We start from the raw sequence: 17,968 nt of genomic DNA on the forward strand, positions 1-17,968 counted from the left end.
CCTTGCAGCTTTCATTTGCCTTATTGTGTCCACTCAAGGTATTTCAGTTCACTTGATATGCAGAAGCACTCATTGTTCAAAGATCCCTGCAGATGACTAGGCACCGTGAAGGTGCATTAAAGTTAGAGCATTTATCTTAGCTCTGAATTCCTCTGCTGGGTCAGTGTCAAATCTCCATTGTTGTTCTCACATTTCTTCCAATTTCTTGTGCTTGTTTATGTTTAGTGATGCTTTAGAAATAATAAGAAAATGGGTTCACTCCTTCCTTTCTCTCCATTGCCCATTTAGGTTTAAGATTTTAATTAGAATTTGAAAAATTGTGTTGCTTGAGAACCATATTTAGATTATGAAATTACCTGCTTCCTATGAATAAATAAATCTGAAAAAAGATCCCCAAGTTTGTATGAAATTTTGACTCCCTGGAGAAGTGTTTTCCTACCTGTTGTGCTGCTCTGGGTAGGAGAAAGAAGGTAAAGAATTGGTCCCTGGCATGCAGTGCTGTTTAATGCCTCAGTGCAGCACTAAGTAGTGGATAAGTGAGGACGTAATGAGCAGTAAAGTTCCTTTAGGATGAGAGAATAGAAGATTGTGGTGCACGATCGTTGGAAAAACATATTTAATGCAAGAAATAGAGATATCACTGAAGTTGCTGATTCTCATGTAATGAGCTGAAGATTTTGTATGTAAGTGGGACATAAGCTGTGAGTTAGACTTCTGCACAGAGGTCCTTATCTAACAAATGTTATTATCCAGCAGTTTGTGCTCAGAACTTAACAGCTTCAGTCTCAGCAATATGTGAAAAACAGTTCATGGGCCAGATATTAATTGATATCTGCTGACATAAGCCCTTGAAAACAATGAAGGTCTAACTTCTTGCTGTTTTATCCCATGGAGTGCAATGCAGTCCCAAAAAGCAGCCCAGTTTTTATATGCCATAATGAACACGTAGTCTAAATTCCTTTTTCACTACAGAAGAAAAATCTTTACTGTTCTTTGCAAAAGCTAACTTCTGAGCCATTTATTCATGGCTCTGGCAAAAATTTTGTGTTAGCTGACATTCATAGACACCTGCTTTGTACAGAGAGACTACATGATTTGTTAAGAGACAATTAGGTTTGGTCCTAAAGGTGTTTATCGTACCATTGGAAGAACATACCCTTACATGAAGAAAATTAAATGCTCATATTTTTTAAGTATGTCTGTAAAAGGCTGTAAAAATTTGAAAGGTTTGGATGGAGATTCACACTAATTTTCAGGCTATTTTATAAAGTTTAATGAAATATTAAAAGCAGAGGTGATGAATAATACACAGAGTTCCAGTTCATTATGAATGGATTGGCACAGGTAGAATACCATTTTATTACAGTTACGATGAAGTGTCTGCTGTTGGAGTTAAGTATCTGTAACCCTTAAGAAAAGGTTCATCATGCACAAAAGTAGCAGTTAGTAGTAGCTGTTGAGCCTTGATGATAGGTGACAATTCCGTTGCTCACTTGAACAGCAATGAGAAAGAAGAGAAACTATTTTAGTCGCTGAGTTTTAGCAGCAGAGTTGTTTGTCTGCCGCTTGGATTCTCGAGTGGATTTCTGTTCAAGGACTTCAGTTTTTTAAAGAACATAAACTCTTATTACTATGAACTGTTATTTAATAAAGTTACATCTGGGTCCTTGAATAGTGTACAGCCAAAGGAACATAAAATAGATCCATATTTCTAAAGTCAAAAAGCAGGATTTTTGCTTGAGGAGCTGGTTCTACGCATACTGAAGTAATACACAGAAGTTATCACACTGAAGAAATTAATTTAATTTTTCTCCCCAAACAATGTACTTTCTTTTTGCTTTTAACCTTGATCATTGTGTTAATAGATGGGAGAGGCACTGATGGGAAAAGCATAAGAAAAGTGCTGAGATACTGGAATACAGTGATCTGAGGACACTTCTATCACAGAGCAGATAACCTGTTTGCTTTTATTTGTGAGCTTTCAACCATGAATGTAGAAATGGCACTCCACGATTATCGATCAGCTTACCCCACTGTCTGCCATTAAGCAGTGCTTCAGTTAGACCTACTGCCAAACAAAGGACACTGCAAACAGATGCCAGGGAAGACATGCCTTATGTATTGCTTGCTCACTGAGCTAGAATATTGTATTAACTTTGCAAGGCTTCTAATATTTCAAGAATTACAAGTTCAGTGATTTTAAAAATCTCTCACTCAACAGCATTATCATGGAAGGGCTATTTATGGTATCTGCATGAGTAAACTGATAGCAGCCTGGTTGCTTATTGTGGTCCTCCAAATTCATTTTCCTAATAGCTTATTGGAAATTTCGGTGGGGACGGTGCTTTTGTGTGGTGTCTCATCATTCCTCATACAACCAGCTTTCAAATAATTAAAGCTACTTCATTCTATCAGAAGGTGCAGCTCGACCCGATATTTTACAGTCATTAGGCAGCCTTCAGTTTTGCAACATGATGAGTATGTAACTGCGATTTGGAGGAGTAGATCTGATCTAGCCTTGTATCATAGATCTCAGATTGGACATCATAAGATGATGTCTGCTTCTGGGTTGTGTAGACTTAAATGAGGGTACCCAGGGCTAAGAATCCCTCGCTGAAGAAAGCAAGTGATGAGACAGAAGCCAGTAGTAAGGAGTATGAGCTGTGCAAAAGTGGCAAAAGTACTGTAGAAAGGGAAGAGATGGAGGGCAGAGAGGCTGGAGTAGCCTGGTTCAAAGCAAGTTGCCAAGGCATTGAGAGCAAAGTCCTGGAGGAACTTGGATTGTCCGGAGCAATGAGAAGGGGACTCCCAAACGGGGGTGCATCTTACAGTGCTAATTTCATGCTCCTGAAGAGCAGTTGTCTGTCTGTGTACCCGCAAATTCATGGCGGATGCAGCTGGAAACAATGTTTTTAAGCTGAACATAGACCTTTCCTTGCCCTGTTCCCAGCTTTGGCTGTGGCTGATATTTCCCAACCCTTAGGAAAATAATTTGAAATAATGCTGTTGTTTTCAGACAAGCATGTCATTTGTTTTACCGGTCTGTAGTTGATTAATTTGCAAATGATATTCCCAATAAAGTGCTTAGAAGTAGATAATTACAACTATATTAACAGTTACCGGGGAAGCAGATGGTATTCTGAGGAGCTGCCATGTAGAATTAGTGCTGATGCTCTACTGTAATGTACCATATACCCCAGCAACCCACAAACAACAAACTAAAATCCTGCTGATATTCCAGATTGTAAGTAAATTGTGCTATTGCTTCGCATTCGGTTCTTCTCTGAATTTTTATGTGTGTTTTCTGGATAGCTACAGTGCTCGGTGAGCTGCTCCTTTTTATGTTCAGTCACATAACTCTCCACGCCTGTATTTTGTATTTTCTTGGTATTAAACCCACTAAAATGAAGTTTCTGGGCTGCATATCAGTGTTTTGTCCACCCTGCTACTAGATACTCTGAAGCACAGGTTAGCTCTGTACAAAGAGGGACTTTGAATTCGCTGAATTGTTAAAACCAGAATTCCCCATTAAGGAAGCTGGAAGCAAACCGGCGCCATTTCACACGCCCACCCTCTCCCCTGTTCTTTCCTTAACCTCCCGAGTTCATCGTGCTGCCTGATTATGCTTCTAGCCATCAAGAAAAAGGCCACCATGTCACTGCAGTTCCTCCTGCGCCTCTACCCCTTGATAGCTTTTGTTTTAAGCAGGCTGGAGCGACGCAAGCAGGAACATCAAGCACTGGGGCTGGAGATTGCAGCAAAGTTGAGGTTCCTGCCCGGGGCCTGCTGAGCACCGCCAGCATCCAAAGACAGTTCACCGCAGCCAAACGACCGGGGGCCTGTTCAGACTGTGGTTGTATTTCTTTATTTAATGTATTTGTCATCTGCATGTTGAAATAGAACGGAGCACTTAGCCTTTTTTTAAAAAAACTGTTTAAAAACACTGGAAATAATAGTTACTAAACAGGTTTTGTTCATCTTTCCTCGCAGGAGTGCGTTTCTTTGGTGTAATGGTCTCTAAAATGAGCACATAGCGGCGTTTATATGGTGTTAAGTGTATGCATGTACAGCATAGGCACCTTTTGGGTAGAGGACCAGACAAGAAACTTGTGGCACTAAGTCAACGTTGCTTATTGCCTGGTTGAAAACACCTGGGTTCTGTACAGACTGATGTTATTTTATCCTGGGCTGACAAAACCTGGAGGCAGCTGGCAGATGTGGTGCCCCCTTTTTCTGAGCTGAGGAGAAGAAATTTTTCAGAAGGTCCTTTTAGCATAGTCTGAGTCAGACCCTCCTTAAAAATACATAGTATTTTGCAGCCGAGTGCAAACTGAAATGGCTGCGTGTTGTTTTGCTGGTCCAGCATGACGGAAGTGTGCACGCGTGTGTGCTCACAAGCACACGAGTTGACATTAGCAGAAGCAGCTCGGGCATAACGAAAGACAGCAGTGGAAAGGCAGGGCAGCCGAGTGGAATTTGAAATGAGGGAAAGCTTATAAAACCCCAGCCCACAGAAACAAAACAGTTTTTAGTATGATCGAAGGCCCAGAGGAAGGTCTCGGGCTACAGAAGTAGGAAAATGTTTCATTCTTGTTTGTTGTTACTAGGAAGTATCTTGTACACTACCCTTGATAAAACAGGATTGCCTTCAAGCTGTACCTGATTCCCCAAGCAATATATTTTTGAATGGAAACTGCAGCCAGATCCTGAATATTAGTTAATTGCTTCAGTCAAAACAGCAACTGCTGCTGCCTGCCATCCTGCGTCTGTGGGTAAAATGAGCCGAATTGGCATCGTTGACTTTCGGGGCATCTTCAGGAAAATGTGAGAAAGAGGACTTTGTCCAATAAGGTCTCCTGACCCTGCAATACTCTTTCTTCAATATGCATCAAAGTATAACTCTGGCTTCTTTCCCAGCTTTGCTTCTCTTGGTTGAAATGAAAAGTTATTGGATTTATTATAAGGAGGGCGAGGGGTGACACCACGGGCTGTTTTTAAGGCTTTGTAGCGTGTCCTTCTAAAGGATCCCCTTTTCCACTGCTTAAAACTTCAACCATTTTACCAAATAACTTTCCAGCAGAATTTCCTTGCAAATACCGTATAAAGTTAGCAACTTTCTGAAAATGAAGTGCTGAAAAACATGCTGTTCTGCTCTTTTTAAGAAACACTTCAGACTTCTCGAACAGCTTGTGCTTCGGAGCAGTGGTTTGATAACTGGCAGGGAAGTAGTCTCCTTTGTCAAGGATGCTCCTTTTGCGCTCATGAAAACAAGCCCCGTTTTTTGAGCAGTTTATAAATCTTAAAGGAGAAAAAGACTGGGATGTGTCCTTTAAAGATTTTATTAGGGTTTTTTTCATGTTAGAATTGAATCTCTCTGCCTGTGCTTGGGCTTGGTAGAAGCCATAGTGTCTGCATGAAGAGTTGCAAGTGAGTAACTGGTGGGGGGCAAGTGAGTCTCAGATTAGTTTGTCTATTTGGTCTGCACTAAGCCTGGCTGGCCCTGGGTTTCAGAGCTGAGAAGAGACAAGTTGGGCCTGTGAGGCAGTGCAGAAAATAAAACCAGTGGAAATGCAAAAGAGGGAAAAGCTAGACCTCAGTAAGTGCATGGAGGAAGAGATGGGAAGATGGGTAGTTGGCCAGGGACTTAGGCAGAATGGGACTGGAATGAAAAAGAGAGAAGCATAATAGTGAGGTGGAGGATGACGCTGGGATTGACTTGATGAAGAGCCTAAAAAAAATTGGAGGGATAAGACTAATAGTTGGGGCTGTTGGCCAAGAAAGGGGAATCCCACATCCAAGGAAAGAGTTACACGTGAAACTGGAATTAGGAGCCCAGTAGAGTTGTGCAGATGAATGGGGAGCTACCTTTTCTCTAAGAGGAGCGTAGGGGACTGGTGACACTGGGATTGACTGGAAAAGGAAACTGGAGAAGGGGAAGAGATCATTTGGGCAAGTGCCTGGTGCGAGGAGGGAGAACATGTTAAAAAGCCCTGGAGAGGGCCGTGTAGAGACTGGAACAGGGAGGTTCTGGGACTGGGGTACATGTTAAAAGGGAGAGAGGAGAGAGATCACACAGTGGCTTGGGAGGACATAACAGGGTCTGGTCAGGCAGAACAGATGAGTTTGGAAATGGAGAAAGGAAAAGACAGATAACTGGATGTGAAAAGATTGGGGGTTGGAGAGTGAGGACAAATAGGGTAGTTAGTGCTAGCAAGGAGACTGGGATCGCTTTGAGAATCCTAAGGAATGTAAACTGGGAAGGTCATACTCATCTGTCTTCCACTGTTCCCAAATACCTCTAAATTTTCCTGGTAAGAGTATTTGTCATCCATTTTCAAGTGTTTGTCCACATCAGTGAGGATAATATATTATTGCTGTCAGTTACTCTACAAGCTGCAGAAGTCTACGTGGTATAACTTAACACTTAAAACTCCTGTCAAGTAAGTGGGAGGATAGCCACACGATGCTAGAGTTCTTGTGTTTTCCGCTTTTTTGGGGGGAGAAAAAAAGGAAAATGCATGTAAAATTCAGCAATAAAACGATAAGCTTTTGAATTACTAGGAAATAGGGGAATTGAGGTTATTTCTGCAATACTAATTTGTCCCTTATACCTTGTAATAGTCTTGCACCCACGATGCCTCTGGGATTTAAGCCTCGCCAGCTGTGCAAGGCGACTGAAGGTAGGTGGACAAGTCAGAGTTGTTGTCAATGGGACTGTGTTGTCCCTTGGAAGAGGTGGAAGATGGTGGTGGTGAATGGCAGCGGTGGTAGAGGGCTGGCCAGCCTTCTGCTTAGTAACTGGGCCCTCGAAATCGGGTTCTGTCTCTCATTCTGTCACAGATTTCTCCGTGACGCTAAGCCCCTTAGAACAGACTTTTTAAAGGCAATCCCTAATTGCGTGTTTCACATTTTTCTGGAAGCCCAACCTCAGCCCTAGGGCTTGTTTTGCAGAAGAGTATAGCTGTGACTGAAAGCTGTGAGACTTACACTTTGAAGATAGAAAGCACTGCATAAATCTAAGGACTCTGAACAATCATGTCCTGGACATCTTAAGGCAGGCTTTCCTAAATAAGTGGGTACTTTTGGCGTTAATTTATCTGTGTGTAAGCTCCCCATGTATGAAACAGAATAATAGTTCCCTCAACTTGCAGGGATTTGGTGAAGATTAGTGAAGTGTCTGTGAAGCCCTCACTTATTTTAGTGATGAGTGCTATAGAAAAGCCCATAAGGAAATTAATAATTTTGTCTTCAGAGCACTCTTTGAATAGTTAGCAGGAAACAAGCCATAAGGCCGTACCCTGAACAATGATAAGACAAAATATTGAATAGTTGCTTTATTAATTCAACGCCATCCATCCTGTGCTGTGAAAGAAAACTGCACTTAAAAAAATGTTAAAAAAATTAGACTGTATGATAATGTATACGCAAAGGATACCAAATTAAGTTTGCATCAGCAACTATAATTCTTTCATTGCCTAATGTTGGAGGCTTGATTTTACAGCCTGAAGAGCGTTCTTTTTAACAGCGGCTTTTGTGTGTGATGCAGTATGTTAATGGGAATGTGACTTTTAGATATTTTTAAGAATTGTTTTACTCAATGCATAATTCAATTTTTAAATATTTCTCGCTCCTTTAAGATGTGGGGAATTTCTGGCATTGACATTTAGTATCCTTTTCTGCCTCTGCTAAAGGTCCTACCTTGTAGCATTTATTCATGGCCAGTAACATTTACTAACACAACGGAAAGCACTGGGGATGCTCGAATGAGGGAGGATGGCAGAATTGTGCCCTCCATTTTTCATGCAATTATAAGGAGATATCTCACAACCCATATTGACTTTTCCAAAGATCAGAAAGCTCTTTGTGGGGGAGGGAGGGAAAAGCACAGAGGGTGAATTCAGCCACAACAAGGTTAATGTACTTGCACAAAATTATACATGAAACCATGAGAGAGCCAAGAATAGTAGCACCCACAAATCCTGCCGAGGAGGTTGATCTTGTGAAGTGATGCCCTTCTCGCAAGGTGCCGATCCTCTGGAAGTTGTTCAGTTTAGAGGGCACTTAGCCCCCAGCGGGATCAGTCTCTTGTTTCCTGCTGTATCTATGAGTCTTGATCTTTCTTGTAAAGTTGTCCTAGCGCCATTCTAGAAGCCCACAATTCACAATTGCCCAGGGATTTTGCCCGACCCCGTGAGTCTGTTCTAATGCTCGCCGGTTCCAGACACCAGACGTCCGTGGGGGTCGGTCTGGGAGGTGAGCAGAAGCCCCGGCGCCCTGGCTGCTCTGGGGCAATGCCGTTCGGACCCAGAAACGGAAGAGCTCACTGCTGCCAGGGCAGCGTTTTGCAGTGGTTCAGCTGGTGCCTTTTGTTAGCTGCAAAATACTGTTGGGTGAAAAAATTGCTATTTTTTATTATACAAGAAATACTTGAAATTTGTAAGTGTGGTATTAGTATCTGCATGGGTGCTGCCGTCTTTGTCTGAAATTTCACTAGTTATCATTAGAAAGATTCATAAAAACTCAAAGGGAGGTGTTAGCCTGCCCTTCTTTCCATTTCTGTCTCAAAATACTCATTTTTCTGTACATGAACATGTGTTGCTCACTGAGAAAAATTCTCCATAAAGACCATAGAAGTTAAAGGACATGGAATAAAGTATCTATTTACTTCTTTTCATGGGCACAGGAAGCTAAGTTTGCAACCTCTCTGTTCAGAAATATTTTTTTAATATCCGGATCAGGAGGTTTTGATCTACTCTGTATTTGGAAAATCCTGATATAAGCAAGGCTGTAGTCTGTTGCTGAAGTGCTTAGCCACAAATTGTTCCAGCTGTTCCGTGATGATAGCAGACTTCTGATGGATCATACAATATGGAGATCACAGCTAATTTTATCTTCATGTGGTTGGTTGCGGTTGGACTGTAGGGCTGTGTAAGGCAGATGACGGGTGAGGCTGCATGGGAAAGGGTGTTGGACATACTGTACTTCCACCTGTCGTATGCAGCTTTTTAGATCTGTGGAGCTGCTATTAGTAAAGCTTGAGGTACAGCACGTATCCAGAATGCATTTTTTAAAAAAAAAATCTCAAAATCTATAGGCAAATGGGAACGGTTAGAGTGGAACAGCCTCTTGCCTTCTCTGCAAAGGTAGCTTTTAACCAGCGATGGTCAAGGCTAGCTGCTTTATAATTCTCTGGTCTTTCTTCCTTCCAACCACAGAACAACTCTTGGCAATTTTGATATGCCCTCTGTGATTCTCCTCACATTGATCTGTACTGAAACACATGAGTTCTCCGTCTTACTAATTTTTTTTTTTGCCTGAGCAATGTCCCGCACCATCCAGTTCCATGGATGAATTAAAGGGTGTACAGACACTTTTTGCTCTCTCTTTCTGTGTCAGACAATGCCTGAAATCCTGATCCATATGTCTGTGCAGCCATATGGCCTCTCTAGTATGACCTGTCTCTGCCAGAAACATCAGAAAATGGCTGGGAGGCTGGCTCCCTTGCATTACTGGGTCCGGGAGTAGGAGGAGGTGAAGCGGGAAGCTGGCTGCCCTCTGTTCTGCCCTTTTCCATGTGGAAAGCAGCCTTGGAGCTCTGTCTCCATTAGGAGCAGGCTGCTGATGCAGCTATACCCACACACTGCAACAGCAAAGCAGTCCTGGGTGGACTGCTGGAAATAGCTTGTCCTGGCAAAACTGCGCTTTTTGACAAGATAGCTTATTACAGCAGCCCCCGCCCTGCCCCTGCAGAAGCAGCAACAGCAGCGAGAGCACAGCTCGGCTGCCTGCGCGCCGCTGCCCTTACCCGCGCGGCTGCGCTGGCCGGGGATCGTTCGCCTCTCGGACTTGGGGCGAGACCCCGTGTGCCTCGGGGGGGACCTTCTTCCCCGTCCATCAGCAGCCCCGAGGGACCTTCGCTGGCAGCGAAGGTGTGTTCAGAGCATGGTTTGAGCCACCTAACTTTATTACAGATTCACTCGGCTCCTTTCCTATACATAGCCTCTTAATTTCTTGATTTTCTCCTCTTTCTTTTCCAGCGTGTACAGTGTTCTTTGCACATACAACTCTCCCCTTTTTATTTCCAAAGGAATGAGCACTTGCCGGCAGAATCGCCCTCTTACTGCAGCAGGGGTAACCCATCGGACCTCATCGCAGAGGTGTCAGCGCAGAAGCAGACAAGGGCTTGGCCCCGGTCCTTGCCTGGATGTTCTCCTCCCTCTTTCCAGCAGTCCTGATGCCTTTACCTAGGCATGGTTTACTCCACTTTTTAGTTCATTTTTTTGTTTTAATATGGCTCTATTTTTTCTTTGGCTGGTATTTTATCTGAATGATTGCAGTATAGGATCTCTCCGACAAATGATTACGTTTTGAAAATCGGGTTGCTGGCTGAAATAAATGACCGCAAGATATTCCTGCGAGTGTAGCGTTTGGGTTAGAAGACTGGATGGAGTTTCCCTCGGGAGGTTTGCACTCTACATAGGAACACAAGAGATGCTGTACAAAGTCAGACCTGTGGGCCACCTGGCCATGCAGTCTGCCTCTGCCGGTGGCCAAAGGAGATGCTGGAAGGATTTGAGTAGGAGCCTGCCCGGTCTTTGCCATCCGTTCCCATCATCTCCATCCACCCCAGCTCCTGGGCACCCTTTGGATGAGGAGTGTTAGGCAGGAGCCAGGAGCGTGCCCGGGGAGGACACAGGCTGTGGGATTCGTTGGCAAATAAATGGAGGGCAGTATGTGTGCTCTTGGGAAAGTTTTCTAACTGCTGTCTAACGTGTAAAATTTCTGACCCACCTTGCCTCCTTTGGGGTGTGAGAGGAGAGGAATTACTTCAGATCAGTGGGTGTGTAAACAGCTGTATGATGCATTGCTGCGACAGCACATGGAGGAATAGGCCAACCGCAAGGACTTGTTAGAACAGTATTTACAGGATTTTTTTTCCCCTCCCTCCCAGAATAACTCCTTATTTCTCTGCAGTAGCAGAAAAGGATTTTTTTCATGTTGTTCTTTTTCCATGGATGGCAGGTCAGACTTTTCCCTTGATATGTTTGCTTGTCACAGAGCTGGTATCCAGCTTTCTCTCTTTTTCCAGATTCTGAGATTCAAAGATAATGTTTGTCAGTCCAGTGGGATAAAAGTAGCATACCTTTATCACCGTCATCATCACCAATTATAGGAATCACTAAGGCATCTGTCACCATAGTAGAGAGGTACTACAATATGCCTGTAAAGCATCTGGTTCCTTCAAGAGAAGGAACTAGTTCTAATTCCCTCTGCTTCAGTTATACATCTTTTGCTTATGGGTACTTGAATTCGTGTAGTTTAATTCAGGATTACACTCCTGGGGCCATTCCACTGTTCAGCACTTAGTAATGTAGAAGATCCACTGCCAGCTTTGAATTGCAGTCTGATAGTTTTAGTATTTGTGCTCAACCTCATCTCCTCGCTGAGAGTGAATTCCAGAGGGGCAGACCACTGGAAATGCAAGGTCTCTGGCCCAGTGAGTTCAGCTGTGGTCTCCATCGCGTTTTTATGGCCCTGTTGTATGTAGCTGCTCCTTCTCCGGTGGAGAGAAATAGGTGGAGCTGTGCAGAGTTTCAGCTGGGTTTCAGGAGTTTGTCACGTATCCGTTCTTGTCCCCATCTTTCAGACACACACATAGTGCATGCTGCTTGCCTCACTGGATATCATAAATACTGGAAGTTATAATAAAATTAGGAGCACAGATGTTCCTCTTACAAGCAGTGCACCCTGTATACAATAATAACACTGAAATATATCCATTGCTGTTCTTTGCGGTACTAAATTTTCTCCAGTGAGGCATCTTGCTTTAATAATAAAACCACATTTTCTTAAACAAGGGAGTATCAGATTTACATTGGCAGTAAGTCACTATTTTCAAATAGCATCGAGAGAGATACCCAAGGTAACTGTAAGACTCCCTAGGACAGCTGACTGTGCATGGAAACTGCAGCCAGGTGGAGTGGTCCACCAGGCCCAGCGTTAGTCTTCATTTCTTTCCTTCATCAAAGCAATTAATGGAAGAGGACTGTCGGCCTAAAGGCTCGCTCTCTGCTGCCAAAGAGGAACTGACTTTGTTGGAAGGCTAGTGAAGGTTTAAAACCATCTATTACAAACTGATGAAGTTTTTTGTTTCCAGCTGTGGTTGTAGCCAAAGGTTCTGGGCAGGGACCTTTCCTCTACTAACCTGTAATGGACAGCAGATGGCTCTGAAGAGGTTGTAGCCCAGGTCCTGATGCTGCATGTGAGTAAAGATAGGTGTGGGCTTATGAGATTGTCATTGGTGGGCATAACTTCGCGTACGTTTTCTTGTCCTGTTTTTCCTCGAGGAATATGGAAACGACACGTGTGTTATTCTATAAAGCCCTACATAAGTATCTGCTGCCTTTACCGTGGCATAGCCTCTCGTGCTACATAGAAGTCGTCCTTCTGACTCCTTTGGGCGCATTTGCGGAGTCAGGCCCCTGCCGCCCTGCACTCTTAATTTTCCAGGAGGAGAAATGTGCTAGCAGTGACCAGGGCATGGCTGCGGTAAATGTTATCCTTCCAGGTGGAAAGGGTGTCAGACCACGGTGAAAGAGGAAGAAAAATATAGGAAAAGGATGACAAAAAACTGTAGGGGAAAAATAGAATGAAAAATATAGGGGCAAAAACTTCACCACTAATAATTCTCACCAATTCGACTTTTCCCTAGGAGCGTACCATTCATTTACACTGTCTGCATTAAATTTATCATCTCCAGGCTAGCTGGAAAATGGAGGTCAAATTTCATTTTGGCCTGCAACTTGATAAAAATGACCTGCAAAAGGTAGATGACAGACTGTTATTTTATGCACTGGAAAATAGCAAAGATCAGATCCTATCTCCTGCATGTCCTCTTTTCCCTGCATGTCTGACGCTAGCTCCTATCCGTAATGTATCACCGGCGAGTGCCCTGATTTGTTGGAAGGCTGGCGAAGGTTTAAAACAAGAACGATCTGTTTGGAACTGGCAATCTCAATCAGCGTGGGTTGACGAGGCACCTTTTGCCATCTGAAATACCCACTGAGTCACTAACAAGTCATAAAAATACCAAGTGCATTGATGTGACAGTCAAACAAACTACTTGTTATAGTTCATTTCGTCTCCAAAGCTGTCTATTAATAGTAATTAATGATTCCTCAGCAGCTGCATTCACTGTGTGTCTGAACAACTTTCAGGAGGCAGGAAAAATCCTGTTAAAAAGACAGTGTGCCAACGGAGGTCGTGGATAGCAGGAAGGTGTAAAAGTTAAACTCTATACTGGAGGAAGAAAAACCCCAAACAAACGTTTCTGTAGCACTTGGAGCATTTTGGGATCTACACCAAATAGAGACTGTAAAGGATTAGTCTGGGATTAAGAATCCTTTAAACTTACGAAGTGCTTAACCTTCACTGTGTCTGCTTCTTACGCTGTTTGCAATATTGCTCTGCCACTTTTGCAGGGGAACTTGTAGCAGAGCGGTAGTGCTGCAATGCAGCCTTCTCCACGTTGGGTCTTTTATGATTCAGTACTACTTTTGGTTTGCTTTGTAAAGATCATTGCAAGGGCTTATCTTGTGTAATTGTTTTACTGCCATCTGCATTACAGTATAATTACCTTTCAAAAATGGTAGATCTCTTTTGCTAATGTTTAAAGGCAAATAATAGGCAACTAAATTGCAAGGTCTTGGGATGTCGCAGCACATAGGCGGTAATAAAATGTATGCTGTATTTACAGCATATACTTCTGTCTCTCTTGTTCGTTCTGCTTTGCTTTTTTTTCCTTTGGTTTTTTCCTTCCCCCCCACCGCCCCTAGGAATGGTAGATGGTGATTATGGTTTTCTCTTCCTCATATTTTTTCCCCTTGCCTGTCCTCTTTTTTACATAGAGTTAATCATAACTCGTGAGGGTTTTTTTTAGAATTTGTTCTGATCCTTATCTGATAGCTGTCCTACAGTTCAAGAAGGATGGTTATTCTGGTATTTTCCTGAACTATAATGACAAACAGAAATACGGCAAACAAATCTAACACAGATTGAACTAAATACAAGGAGTCTTCTTTTTTTAAAAGGAGATGTAGCTATTCCTTATAATCACTGATAGCTTTTTAAAGTTTTAAGTTGTATGAATGCAATTGTAAATCTGTCTGTCTATCTGTTTTCTGCTTGTAGCCTATTAATGCCCGTAGGTTCATATGATAAACTACTTGTCTGATAATATCTTTTAAGTTTTCTGTTCCCTGCAATTATGTCCCAGGAATTACAGGAGGTGCCTTTAGTTACATGTGAATGCCTGTTCCCTGCCTGCTGCTGTAAATCCCGTTTTACCTGAAAGGTTAAAATATGGAGGTGAGGACATTAAAAATACGTCCAGAAAATGTAGATGACAGGAAAAAAAGAAAATACAGCGACAGAGGGGAAATACCATAGATAAAATGATAAGGCAGAGAAATAAAGCATGACAAGACCATGATAGTTTGCATAAGTAATGAGAATTGAATTCGTGGTTTTTAAATTGCTGTTTAAATTCCTATTTGCATGTTTATCGGAAATCTCCTTTGCTTAAGTAAAACTGGCCTATATACATTTTAAAAATCTGTGTATAGCTCTGATTTTGTTAAATGGAGGAGTCCGCTCCAGTTAGACAGATGGATGTGTATGATACTATTTTAATAGTGGCGGTGTGCATAGGTCAGTGGCAGCTGTCTAAGGTGGGCTCCATGAAGGGCTGGTCCCTGCTTTCCCCAAAGTCAATGGGGAAACGTGTCATCTCCATGAAGAGCAAGATGGAGTCCTGAGTGGCTTGTAGAGAACCCCAGGAATATGGGGTTCCATGTGGCCTTGGGCCTTCTATAGCTTTGTAGTCCTCTGATGTTTACAAAGTGGTAAGGAAAGCCCCTTCTGCAGTACTCTGGGCACCTTTTGTCAGGATTTGGTGGCCTCAGCTCCCAGGTCAAAGGTGCTTAGAGAGCTCCGTCCTGGTTTGGTGTCTCTCTTGCTGCCAGTCCTTCCTGGTTACCCGTGATTAATTGCACTGGCCACTGGGTGCCCCTGATTCCTCAGATAAATGCAAGCACAAGACCATAATTTTGGTGCTTAAAAAAAATATCACACTTTTAAAGGTGGAATATCGGACTGCTTCATCTCTGCAATTCATGCCTGCCTGAATTTGGCTGCCTTTGTGTGTTCCCTGTATGCTTGTGGCTGCAAGGAAACCTGTGTGTTGGATAATTGCACCTTCCACGTGTGTCCCCGCCATCTCCTGCGGACTTCCAGCCTGCTTGCCTAACACCCGCCGGGCAGTGAACGAACCATGGTGGCTTCTCTGGAAGCTGACCTGGATGTGGTGGGGTTGAGCATCGTCCCAAAAGACACTGAACGCCTCAGAGGGTCCTGATGACCTGACAGTGATCAGCAGGACTTTCAGGAGATGGAGAAACTCTCTGGTGAACAGGAGACAATGAACGTGCTTCCGAATAGGTTCTCCAGCACGTAGAAACCCGGAGCGGGCAAAGGCAGCCCTTTCCTCCTCTTGTGGAGCAGTACTGGGAAATGTCTTCTGCTGGACTGTACAGTCCTTTGAAGGCTACGGTGGCTTGTGGGGAATGGAGCCACTGCAGATCCAAGTCATGTGCCTGTTCCTTATATGCATTCTTATGGCATCTCTGAAACAGATGCAAATTGAATTTCAAACAAAAGATATCACCACGGCTGCTACAGTGGTGGATGACCTAGTCTTTGAAAACTGACACTGCCATACACATTTGCAGGTGTACATCCTGCGCTGATAGGCTTTGGGTGCGATGCAGAATTCCTAGCAGAAAAAAAAATCATTGAAGAGCTGCTGTTAAAACATAAAAATCTTCTTTTTCTCTTTCTCAAAATGCATACATACATTTTTTTGTCAATATATATTTTTGGGTATAGAATCAAATGAAACATACTTGACTTTTTCACATATGCAACCTCTTTAATTAATCTATATATCTCTGCTGAATTTCTAATATACTGGTACTATAGAAAAGTCGTATGTCTAATTTACATGTCCAAATTAGTTTCAACTTAGTTATATTGAATGATAATAAATTTCTTTTTCATATAATTAATGTTGTCTGCAAACGTAACGTGGATTAAATTTATCATTGTAAAGATCTTAAGATTTTAATATTTTTGCAGAGGCATAAATACAGTGTAGCTATAATTATTTCATTATGTATGTATAAAAATAGGATACGGGGAAAAGTGCATGCTTTCCTTCACTGATTACTCTTAATGTCTCCCAAATTTCCTGATTTACAATATTCTCCAAGGATGTAGATTTTTCTAATTGAAGTACAGTAATTTGCATATTTTTAGACCTTGTGACACAGTTAATTGATATGTCATTACTTATACGGCACTGAATATATTTTACACATTCGCTGCAGAGCAGGCTTAACTTGAGATGCAGTGGCACTTTGCAAAGAACTCGAAAGTATAGCATTCGGTTTAATCTTTTCCTTTCCTTCCTCACCCTTTCTTTATAAAGGCTAAGGAAAAATGGATGATGTAGTAATTGGTGTAGTTCCTGTTCAAATGTACTCGTTAAAATAATGTTACTGTGTAAATGACAGGATGAGAAAAGTAAGAGCAAGTAAACAAAGAAAGGAAGAATAATGGGAGAGACAAGGACAAAGAAGATAAGGTTAAGGCTGGGGGGGAGCTAAATGTCAATAGTATCAGTGCTGGGTGTTTGAAAACCAAATTGTTCTGTTTTCTTTTACGCTATTCAGTATAAACTTGTTAAACGTTCACTGTGTCTAGGAATATTTTAAATGGGTCTTTTAAATTTAGGAGCACTATATTTATCATGGATGCTAGCAATGTGCCTAATAGTGCTCCAGTATTCAATAAGGGGCAGAGTTTCTCTAGTGGCAACGTATTTATTTCTCCTGGTGCAACACCCTCGCAGAACTGAGAGCTTTTGATCTTTCTTTGCCAACTAGGAAGGTGTCTCAGTCGTGTAGAAAGGACTGAAGGGAAGATAAGTTTATTTTTCCAGGGTTCAGGTTAGGTGTATGGCTCATTAGCGATGGCGTCCTCATCTCTGGTGGATTTGTTATTAATATTGACTATTACTTACGCAGCGGTAAGGGTGAATGTGGGCCATCACTGCAGGGTAAGAAGACAGGACTCTGCTCCTTGCCACATAAAGACGACGAGCCGTGTTACAACAGTCGAACAGCAACGGAGACAGGGGAAGAATGGGGTTGTAGCGGGTTGGGTCACAGGTGCGAATCAGGCGCGATGCTGATGCTTCTTTAGGTCATCCTCAGAGAATGGGGCTGGCACGCTGGGAAGGACGGTGTCTGAAGGTGCAGCACGTGGCAGGACGGTGCAAGTTCACGTCGTGGATGCGGTGCATTCCTGCACACTTGCCTGTCCCTCAGACTAATTGCTTTTCTTACTGGCCATGCAATGCACGTGATGCCCAACATGTATGACTTATGTCCGTGTTTGTGCCTCCTGGATTTTGCCCCGTGGGATTTGCCCCATGAGTTGCTTCTGAGGTCAGTTAACAAATGTCTTATGTGCTCTTTTTCTCAGTTTTGGGAGGATAAGGTTGGGTGCGAGAGCAGAAGATGTCACTAGAGTGAGAGTTACTAAGGGAAGCTATTGCATTTTCTTAAAAAGTGTGATATCTTGGCAGGAGTTTCTTCTAAGGCAGCAATAAAAACTAAATATAAAACCACTGAGCACATCTTTTAAAACACTTGTACACTAGAGGCTTCTCGCTTCAAGATACTTCCTGTTGAATCAAGCTCAGGAGACAAATATGAATTCTGAATCCTGGCTATGAAAGTAGAATTCACTCTTATATCAACTTGCCTCTTTTTCCCCCCTCATCAGAAGGGGAGAGAAAAGGGGAAAAATGCCAAAAGTGAGTTGTGTCTCTCCTTCTGAATTTGGG

General features: G+C 42.7%; 1 protein-coding gene across 1 annotated transcript in view; it reads left to right on the forward strand.

Annotated features, from left to right (window-relative positions):
• PPARGC1A (PPARG coactivator 1 alpha) overlaps window positions 1-17,968 on the forward strand; it is a 372,497-nt gene that overhangs the window by 129,451 nt on the left and 225,078 nt on the right. The window lies entirely within an intron of this gene.

Source organism: Balearica regulorum, chromosome 4 (assembly GCF_011004875.1).
Source record: "Balearica regulorum gibbericeps isolate bBalReg1 chromosome 4, bBalReg1.pri, whole genome shotgun sequence".
Classification (NCBI taxonomy): Eukaryota; Metazoa; Chordata; class Aves; order Gruiformes; family Gruidae; genus Balearica; species Balearica regulorum.